The 11082-nt window shown below is 39.5% G+C and overlaps 1 long non-coding RNA gene across 1 annotated transcript; it reads right to left on the bottom strand.

Annotated features, from left to right (window-relative positions):
- Positions 1-7927: 7927 nt before the first annotated feature.
- Positions 7928-9829, bottom strand: LOC132017371 (uncharacterized). Its single transcript, XR_009404246.1, has 3 exons — positions 9706-9829; positions 8238-8298; positions 7928-8120 (listed from the first exon to the last, which is right to left on the bottom strand). It is a non-coding gene; the product is annotated as an uncharacterized LOC132017371 (long non-coding RNA).
- Between the last annotated feature and the right edge of the window lie 1253 nt (positions 9830-11082).

The raw sequence follows: 11082 nt of genomic DNA, 5'->3' as shown, positions 1-11082 counted from the left end.
AGTTTTCTTTCAAGTCCTCTACTGTTACCGGGCTTCGGCCATCAAAGTCCCCTCGTAGCCATTTTCATTTACCTTGTGACTCTGACCCTTTGTGAAGCTGAGCATTTTCAGAGGTAAGCCGATCCAGCAGGTCCCCAAGGATGTTATTCTCATTTATTCACTCAGCCCTTTGAATGCAGCAGCCCTCACTTGGCAGCCGTTCAGCAGACCAAGATTCAAAGAGCACACAATCCTTTTTCTTCCAAGGTCCTTTCAAAACCTGGTCCAAGACTTGTCCAGGAGCTTTAATGGATGTCAGTCATTTAGCATGTTACATTTCATTCATGGCTGCCAGGGAACGTGATGAGTCGGGAAGGAATCAAAGAAAACGGGCAGACAATAGGGGTCAGGGATAATTTTCAGAGCCTTTTGTGACGTGACATTATAGAGGGCATTTTTGAGTTGCCATTACTCATGATGAGGGAGTTAAAATAGAGGAGTTAATGTACTTGTATTTAAAGCCCCACCAAAGCCTCCCAAACAGCTTTAGAGCCAGGATTTCAGGAAACTAGGGATCAGTATGAAACGTGGGTGCTCTGGATCAGAGACAGCTGCTCAGTGGGGCCTTCCTTGTCCCCCCCAGGTGGGTGATGGAGGGATGGAGTCCCTTTTGTGCCATCTGCACGGACACCTCTGACAGCTGGCTCTCCTTTTCTGAACTTCAAAACGTCGGGGGACAGGCTCTGGGGACCAGCAATAAGACAGGGAAGCTCACTGACAGTCCCAGGAGGCAGAGAAGGGGGAATGGAGGCGAAAGCACAGGGCTGCGTGCCTCTGTACCTGCCAACTGGTGTGTCACAGACAAGCTAAAATTACTGACTGGTCAATTATCTGATTAAAAAGAGCCCTTCTTATGAGGTTCTTTTTTTTTTTTTTTTTTTTCAATCCAGACTGAAATCTAAACCTTCTAGAAAGTTACCAAAACTTTTTTTTTTTCTTTTTTCAACTTGGGCATAATCAGCAGTTACGGGGTGGGGGGAATGATATAAAGGTACAGAAAGAAACACTTTGTTACTGGCTATAGGCCATAAATTGTTCCGGGATTTTCTTTTTTTCTCTTCTCTCTCTCTCACTCTCTCTTTACCCCCTCTTGGGTCGGACAGCAATGTTATGAATTTACTTGAAACTACTGGCATCATATTTAATCTTTCTTATCTTCACACACACAGAGAGCTACCAGGCTGATTGTATTTTTAAATTAATAGAATCAATCGATTAAAAAAGGTACCAGTGTTCCCCAAAAGCAATTTATTTTTTATTAGTTTTACAATTGCATTGAAATCCTTTTAAATTATAGAGTTCATGAATTATACCTCTGTCAGGCAGCATCAGAACGTGTCTTTATGGCTCTTGGATTCCACAGAGGCTGTTGTGGTTTGAAAATAACAGAACAATGTGCTGCTGCTTCCCCAGCCAGTTAATGACTTACCCCATAGTTAAAGGCCCCAAACCACACAGGCAAGCGGGCTGAGCCACCCGGGCCAGGGCTGCCTGGCTGGAGCTCACAACCATAGGGAAACCATCCCACGGCCATTATTCAACACATGCTGAGTTGACTTCTTGAGATTTTATTAATAATTTCTCCATAATTTATGCCGCCTTGTTTGTTATCTAAGAAGGAAAAAAAAAAAAAAAAAGACACTGCAAAGTTGTGGAGTCAGCAAACAGCAATGCGGAGGAAAAAGTTAAAATGTCAGAGCTAAAGCCAAGAAAACATTCTTAATCCTTAGACCCAATACCGGGTGTGGGGGCTGTGGAGAGAGGTCCAAAAAATCGTGCCCCTTTGTGAGAAAAACAAAAAGGAGAAGGAGGAAGAGAAAGACAAGGAGGAAGAGAAGGGGAAAGAGGAGAAAGCAAAAAGGAAAGAGGAAAAAGAGGAGGTGGAACAGGAGGAGGAGGACGATGGGGGATGGGAAGGAGACAAGAGGGCAGGAGGAATCAAGGAAGAGAAAGTCTCATCTACACAAAGTCCATTTCTCAGTTCACAGATAAATGACCTGGTCTTCCCGAATGAAGCATTTACAATGAAGAATACAGCAGTCACTAATGCACAAAGATCTTCAGAAAACCCTATCCAGATGGATGCCAACAATAGTCGATTTTATTTAGCCTGTTCGCGTCACACGACGTTTCTACTCTATCGTCCCCAAGAAATTCCACAGGCACCTGCAACTTCGTCTTTTGTAACTTAATGCAACACCTTCGTGATTTTCATTATAGAGCAAACATCCGTGTTGACCTCTTTCTCTCCAGGGTAGCTTCTCCCGCCCAAGATGCAAGGTCACAGCCCGACCCATGCGTGTCAAGCGACACAGCAACTACGGTAGTCAGACTCACAAACCTGGAGAGAAAAGGTTCCTGCTACAGCTGCTGACGGTGACTTGGATTTCAATGGATTTTACTGTTGTCACCGACTACCTTGTCCCCTTTCCTAACAAATTAAGAGACGGTAAGAAGCAGAAAGACATAAACGCGAGTGTGGACCCGCTCGGCGCGCGCGCATGCGCACATCTGTCTGCGAGGGCGGAGGGCGCGTCCGCTTTATGCCCCGGAGGCACAGGAGTGTCCCGAGTGGGTGTTTTCATGGAAATAAAAATGCGCCTTAGCTACTAAGAGGAAAAGTGGCCCCGAGGCCGCGACTCTGCTTCTTGGAGGAAACAAGATAGAGTATTGCCATGGACTCGACCTCTGACTCAGAAGGACCTGGCAGCCTCGCCTACCTCTCCCAGGTGAGCGCGCAGACCCCGCCCAGCCCACCTCGCAGCCGGTGACTCCCTGAGACTGAGTCACCCCGTCCGTAAATAACTTTAATTATTGGAAAAGCCTTTTCTTCTAGGAACCTAAAGATGCCACCCCGTGACTGCTCCCCATACCCTAGCTCTGCAGAAAAATCTACCCGGTCTTCTGGAGAACAGCCTTTGAAATTTTTAACACAACTTGTCATTTTCTCGGGTTAAATGAACACATTCCCCCAGTTACTCCTTATATGATATGGTTTCCAGACATTTCACGGCCCCTCCTTTGAACATGTTCCAGTTTGCTGTCAACTTCTCTCTTAAAATGTGATGCCCAGGACTCAATACAGCACTTCCTGTGTGACCGGCAGAATGAGGTTAGACTAATAATTCCCTTGATGTGAATGCTATATTTCAATTAATAGAGCTTATGACTGACTTAGGTATTTAGGAACAGATGCACACTCTTGGGTTACGTGAACTCGCCTTAAAACCCCCAATTTTTTTTAACATTTCTCACCAAATCATATTTTCACCATTCTCCACGTGAGGCGTTGATTATTTAAGTCTAAATGTAAAATTTTTTCATTTATCCTGTTGCACTTCCACTTCTTTGATGCAACCGACCTTTCTAACATATGAAATACTTCTAGTGAATTCTTTTTTGTTTTCAAACTCATCAGCTAATCCTCCTAATTTTGTGTCACTCACAATTTTGATAAAACTTCCTTCTTTGTCCAAGGCATTGAACAATAGAGAAAAGAGAAGCTCCTTTACAGACCAAGAATTTAATGAAGTTACCTGACACCTAGCATTTAAGAAACATTAGCAGTTAACATCATTAAAACCCTTCAGAGTCCTTCCTATGGTGGACATCATGCCCATAACTCATAAAGACTTGTAAAAAGGCAAAATGGGGGTGGTAGGGAAACAGAAATATTATAAAGGAAAGAGAGACCAGAACTTGAAAATCAAGATACCCATGAGAAAGCCACTTTGTTGTCCCCATGGTTGAGATCCTGATGGTGGTCAGGAGTCTGGTCCAACTCATACCTTCAAAGTTACCCCTGATTCCCTTTTGCTCCTGGGTTTCTATTTCCACTACTGTGAAAAAATAAAAGTGAGAACTCGTAAATAATTTTGAGTGGAAGTCCAAAATTCTGTATTTTATTCTAATAAACAATATTCTCACCAGGTCTTTATCAGTAAAATGGAGGTCGGAAGTGACTGTTAAAAGATTTATTCATTTATGCTTTAAATAAATAACTCCGTATTTTTATGGTGCCATGATAACAAATTACAGGATGTTTCCTGCTGATTCCAATTGCATCTTAAGCATTTATGTGCAGCATATTCCCTTTGGCACAATATCATAAAGTTTAATAGTATACCTTCTGAAAAATATTTTTAAAATATTGTAGAAACAACTGAAAAAGTCCTGAAATCTAGTAACTGCTATAATTTTTTAATTATTCTGTTCCTTCAGTGTATCTACTGTATATACAGTATATACAAAATATATAAATAGTCTTTACAGTGTGTGTTTCTGATGCATATTAAATAAGTCCAAATATTTTTTCCCTTGCTTCCCTTGCCTTTTGCGTTGTTCCTAGGAAGATGTTGCTGCGGCAGAGGTCGAAGAGGTTGCTGCCCGTGTTCTCCTCAAGGATTTTGATGGATTCCTTTCGCACATTGAGGTCCTTCATCCATTTTGAGTCTATTTTTGTGTGTGGTGTAAGGAAATGGTCCAATTTCATTTTTCTGCATGTGGCTGTCCAATTTTCCCAGATCCAAAGGGGCACATGCACCCGAATGTTTATAGCAGCAATGTCCACAATAGCCAAACTATGGAAAGAACCTAGATGTCCATCAACAGATGAATGGATCAAGAAGATGTGGTATATATACACAATGGAATACTATGCAGCCATCAAAAGAAATGAAATCTTGCCATTTGCAACAACATGGATGGAACTAGAGCGTATCATGCTTAGCAAAATAAGTCAAGCAGAGAAAGACAACTATCATATGATCTCCCTGATATGAGGAAGTGGTGATGCAACATGGAGGCTTAAGTGGGTAGAAGAAGAATAAATGAAACAAGATGGGATTGGGAGGGAGACAAACCATAAGTGACTCTTAATCTCACAAAACAAACTGAGGGTTGCCGGGGGGAGGGGGTTTGGGAGAAGGGGGTGGGATTATGGACATTGGGGAGGGTATGTGATTTGGTGAGTGCTGTGAAGTGTGTAAACCTGGTGATTCACAGACCTGTACCCCTGGGGATAAAAATATATGTTTATAAAAAATAAAAAATTAAAAAAAAAAAAAATAAAAATAAAAATAAAAAATAAATAAATAAAATAAATAAATAAGTCCAAATAAATGAAGGTTTTCTAAAGTAACATGCTATCTCTTCTTTCTGTTTCCTAATTGCCTATTTACGTTGTTGAGAAAGGCAAAAATAGTATTTATTCTTAGGAAAATAGGATTTATAATATGGAAGGAATATTTATAAACTTTAGACCACTAAAAAAGTTAAGTTGTATAACAAAATTAATCAGAACCCTAGAAGCAAACAAGAAGAGGGGTAGATGATACTTACATATTCAAAAATAAATGTAAAATATACATTTCTACCAATTTCTTATATTTTTCCACTGTTTAAGGTATTGAAGAACCTGATTTCTAAAAGACTGATTTCTTACCCATATCTATATTTTCCATCTGAAAGCTAATTTTATATGAAAAAATAAAGTTCTAATTATGCAACATTTGAATTCTCCTTAGCTTATGAGAAACATAGACACACATGCATTCCTCAGTTAGAATGGAATACTGTTAAAGAGCGATTAAAAAAACAAGGATGTAAAAAAAAAAAAAACAAGGATGTGATATTTTTTAAGAGCCCCATGGCTGAAGGAGATGGTAGAAAAGACTATCATATATGGCTCGAAATCATCTATGTCATGGAGGAATCTCACCTTTTTCAAACACCTTAAGCAAAGCCATGTACCTGTTCTCTGTGCACCTTGATAATCTGAGATTGACCAGGCTCCCTACTGTGACTGGAAGCTCATTTAATCCTGGACTACTGTCCTGTTCACCTACCCCAGGGCCCCGCAGTTATGAAGACATGAATGAGTGGGACTGAAGGGGGGTCAGGACTAACCTAGTCCTTCTTCTCCAAAATGACTTCCTCTCCAAGGAAGCATAGGGAGTCCCTTTACTGCATTGGCTTCTGCCTTCACTTACTAATGTGTGTGTGTGTGTGTGTGTGTGTGTGTGTGATAATCTGGTTATTGATTCTTTTAACGTTAACTGACACTGGATGCTTTTAATCTACCCACACAATCAATAATGGCTGAGAAAACCAATAAGAAAGAAATTCTTCCAAGTTAAGACAACTGACAAACATAGAATAATTAAAAGTAGCTATCATTGTACTAGGGAACCATTCTTATTTGGTAAATCTCTTTGAGTGAACAGAGGCACCAGCCTTTGTTAGCCCCATTTCTGCTATAAATCTGTTTCAACCTCACTGATAAGTTATTTTTTCTGACTCCTGTGTAAATACATCTATATATCTAATACCACTTTCTGAATAATTAACTATTTTCATTTTTCTTTATAAAGATAGAAGGATCTGATTTGTTCATGACTTGGTCTTAGTAATTTTTGTATTCTAAATATGTTATTCTAGAATTCGAAAGTCTCTCTTATAATCTTTATAAGTGTTTCACACTTACTTTTCTTACTTTTATCCATTTGAATACTCCCTTATTTTAATTTAATAAAAAAAATCCACCAATTTACATCCAAAAAGGTGGATTGAACAGTTTACTTTTTTTGAGAGCTTACAGAGCACAGAAGTAAGTACTTTCATTTGTTACAGATAATCCTATAACATAGATCCTATTTTTATAGTCACATTACAGATTAGGATACTGTGCTTCAGAGGGTTAAATAATGTTTCAAGATCTCATAGCTAAAAGTTATGGAGCTCTGAGAGAAGGAATAGCTCTGCTCAGATTATACTGATTCCCATCTATGCTTCCTTCCCTCAAACCAGCTTCTCAAACTCCAACATGAGCTCACGTTTAACACCTGCCTTCCTTAATGCCTGTGTTCATTATTCCCTAAATGAGAAATGCCTGCATCTTCCACTGATGTGCTCAAAGGTGTGTGTGTGTGTGTGTGATTGAGAGCGAGAGAGAGAGAAAGAAAGAGAGAGAACATGGAATGGGGAGGCAGGGTTAAAGAGAGGAAGGACTTAACTTTTATATTACTCAAGGGTATTGGCATTAAAAAACAATAAAAGATGGGGAAAGAGCTCTTCTTCATTATCAGAAAAAAAAATTATCCATGTGACTTTAAATTCTTTATGAAATTATAATGTCAAACTCACCTTTACTTCTAACATGCATCCTATTAGACCATCTTAAAATTTATGCTAACTACAGCACTATACTTTTATGCATTGTTGTGTATTTGAAATTAAAGGTTTTACAGTTTTGACAATTACAGGGAGAATTTGAGCAGAAAGCTAAAGTATATTCTACAGAGGACCCAAATGACAATAGTGACCCATTGTACACTGATTTAATATAGACCTCAAGAATGGCAATAGACCTTAAAACATTAACCTTTTATTTGCTTAGTCAGTTTCTAACCAGTAAGGAAAATCAGATATCCACCACATACAATAAAATGTAAGATGCTGTTGGCATAACGTTAGCAAAATGTGGCTGTGACAGTGATAGGGTAAAGCTATTGTTTTTAAAGAAGACATTCTTTGACTGCTATTGAGTCCTGTGCAATTTGTCATCAGTACAGTATCAGTAAAAGGTAAGAAAATGCTATCTTGCCATGTAGGTTGTCATTCAAAATTCTACTCATTGCTAGATTAAGTTCTTTCGCACTGGAAGACATTTAACAGCATCTCTTTGATCTATATGTTAGAAAACAAGGCCTTGAGTAGCTTGTCCAAGTAAACAGAGATAACAAATGACTGAGCCAGACCCCAAACCAGGACCTCTGATTCCAGATCCAGTGCCCTTCCTCACTGCAGCAAGCACATGGAAACTCTAAGATACACATTTCAAACAGGATATGCAATTTGGAAATTTTACTTTGAATTATAACCTTGTGCCCTGATTATTTTCCACCAGTATTTATCTTTGTGTGTTTCTCTGTCCTGAGGGTTCTCTCTTTTGGATCGCTGTTATCTGATTTTTCTAAACATTCCTGTTTGTCTTTCATTTTATCTCCCTGGTTGCTTTCCATTTTTAGGCTTTATCTCTTCTTTTATTTTTACTTTGAGGGGCGTTTTTCTTTTTCCATTTTCTGAAAATATAAAATAACATGATTTCATTTTTGGGAACTTGGATGCTACTTATATATTCCGGATACTTACAGTTATCTTTGTAATTAATTTCCCCTTTGTAATTTTTATCAAGTTACCTAAGCGTTTTCATCCCTTTGTACATCTGTTTTGAAATTTGCTTTGTAGGCTATGAGAATTCTGTGGATGAAAAAAAAAATGGGATGAGTGTGGTTAGGATAAAAAACAAGACTCTGGCATGTAATCGATATGATTCAGTGGATAAGCAGAATTTCCGATTGTTATATCAGTTTTAAACCAAATCATGCATTGCCCAATTCAGGAAGCTTGATTCTTCCAACATGTTTGAACTGTTTTCTGGCAGAGAATTGAATGCCTTGAGAACAGAACAAAACCAACAGAGTTTATGGTGTGGGGTAGCCCTAGATCCTCAGAGATTCTGAGGAACAAACACAGGGCAATTTAAAGGCAAAGATTTGCTCCACTGGATATATTAAGGATTATAAATTAACTATTACCATGCCCAGAGAGGCAATATTTTGGATTTTGAGAATTTTGCATGTTTCAGAATTAGGGACAAGTAAGAATTTTGAAAGAGACAAACCTGACTTCAAATTCTACCAGAGCCATCACTTACTAGCCTTGAGTCCTTGGAGCTTTAACTTTCAGACCCTTACCTGTAAACACTTTAGGGTTATTACGACAATGAACATAATGGATGTATAATGGTTCCAAGTGAGTAATATGATGATAGTGTTGATGATGAGGATGGTGGTGATGATGATGGTGGTGGTGGTGGTGATGATGGTAGCGGTGGTGAAGATGGTGGTGAGGATGACGATGATGGTGGTGGTGATGATGGTAGCGGTGGTGAAGATGGTGATGAGGATGATGGGGATGATGATGATGATGGTGTGGTGATGGTGATGGTGGTAAGAATGGTAGTGATGATGGTGGGGATGATGATGATGATTGGTGGTGGTGATGATGGTGAGGATGGTGGGGATGATGATGGTGGTGGTGGTGATAGTGGTGATGAGGAGGAGGAGGATGTAGGGATGATAATGATGGTCATGATGATGGGGGAGTGATGATTATGGTTGGTGGTGGTGATGATGATGGTGATGAGGATACTGGGGATGATGATGGTTGGGGTGGTGGTGATGATGATGGTGGTGGTGGTAAAGATGGGGATGGTGATGAGGAAGAAGATATAACGGTGAGGATATTATCCAGATCTCTCATTGATGAAAGGAGGAGAAGAAGCCTTAATAGCAGATAAAACTGACACAAAACCACCAATAACTGAAAATTTTAAAGAGTGACAACAATTTAAAAATCATATTGGTGATTCAATAAATAAGTCTTCGGGGGGGATCCTCTCTTCTTGAACAAAGACCCACAGAAACTAATCTGACAAATCTATAAATATTTACGTTTGGCCTTGATTTTTAAGAGCAATGTTACAGACTTTTACAGAAAGTCATTAGTATCTCAAAACTGGTTTTTCCAGTGTCTTTCACTTTCTAGTACATGATTAAAAGATCATAAAACCTTTTTAAAAATTTACCATTTAAAATTACTTACGCGGGGCACCTGGGTGCCTCAGTTGTTTAGGACACTGCCTTCAGCTCGTTCGTGATCTCAGGGTCCTGGGATCGAGCCCCACATCTGGGCTCTCTGCTCAACAGAGAGCCTGCTTCCCCCTCTCTCTCTGTCTGCCTCTCTGCCTACTTGTGTGCTCCCTGTCAAATAAATAAATAGTATCTTTTTTAAAAAATTAATTAATTAAAATAAAATAACTTATGAGAATGAAGCAGACAGTCCAAAAAGAAGAAATCTGCTTCCATTTGTACTTTCTAGAAAGTGATTTGTAGATTTTCACTCTACAATATTGTATTTATTTGAGATATTAAACAGCAGATACTCCAGGGAGAATCTGAACCCTGATAAGGCAAGGACATGCAGATATTCTGTGCATTGTGGTCCCTATGTGGAAATAGATATACTCACGGACAGTTTTAGAATAAACAAAAATCAGACTCAGCCAAGCAGGCTAGCAAACTTTTGTGGGAGAACGAACTGGAAAATCTATGCTGCAAAAATTTTCCAGGTTCTCGATTATCAAAGCAAAGTTCTCAAATGTTGCAATGGGTCCCTTGTTTTGTTTATTTTGTTTAGCTGCAAGCCAGAGGTAACCTGCCAGCGGCTGGCCATCTTTCTGCATATTGAGTGCTTTACTCAACTCCCTTGGGGAAGAACCCACAAAAAGAGAGTCCCCGGGGGGAGGGGGAGACCCTATTGTGCCCCTCACTGATTCAGCTCTCGCCAGGCCTCTCTCAGTGGCTGGCAGTAGCAGGAACAGCAAAGGATCTTTTCTGTTTGCTAAAGCTAATGCTGTTATTTTGAAATTTTAAAATAATCATTTGACTCAAGCAACATATTCCTGAAAACAGGAGAAAAGGATATTTTACCCCCAACAGCAGCAAAAGAGACTCAGTACCAGGGCTCCCTCCCATGGGAGGTGTTAAGAGCCTCCAATAATTATTTCCTCTACCCCACACTCTTCTTTTTGGTGCACTGCCCAGGTAGGCAGCCAGTACTAAGTATCTGATAACATGTCTTGTTGGGCCATGTAGAATAATATTTTGTTCCAAGCCATGTAATCTTGCTCCTCCACAATCTAAGGCTCCACGCCCAGCACATCTTGTCTCTTGGGAAAGCCACAGAGTCTCGGGGCCAAGAGTTATGCTATTTCTACTTCTTCCAAACCCAGATGAAGATTTGAAACTTTTGTTTGCATATGGCCCACTTGAACGTATTCACACATTCCAAAAACTCTGACAGAAATGCAAAGATGAAGTAGTCTCTGAATTAGAAGCCAAGTGTCTCCTCAAATCTAATTTGGCTGGTTGATTATATGTGTTTTAAAGATTATATTATGGGAATTCATTTATGTTTACC

This window comes from Mustela nigripes, chromosome 5 (genome assembly GCF_022355385.1).
Source record: "Mustela nigripes isolate SB6536 chromosome 5, MUSNIG.SB6536, whole genome shotgun sequence".
Taxonomy (NCBI): domain Eukaryota; kingdom Metazoa; phylum Chordata; class Mammalia; order Carnivora; family Mustelidae; genus Mustela; species Mustela nigripes.
The sequence above is the reverse complement of the archived record's forward strand: the minus strand, read 5'-3'. Positions and strand labels throughout refer to the sequence as shown.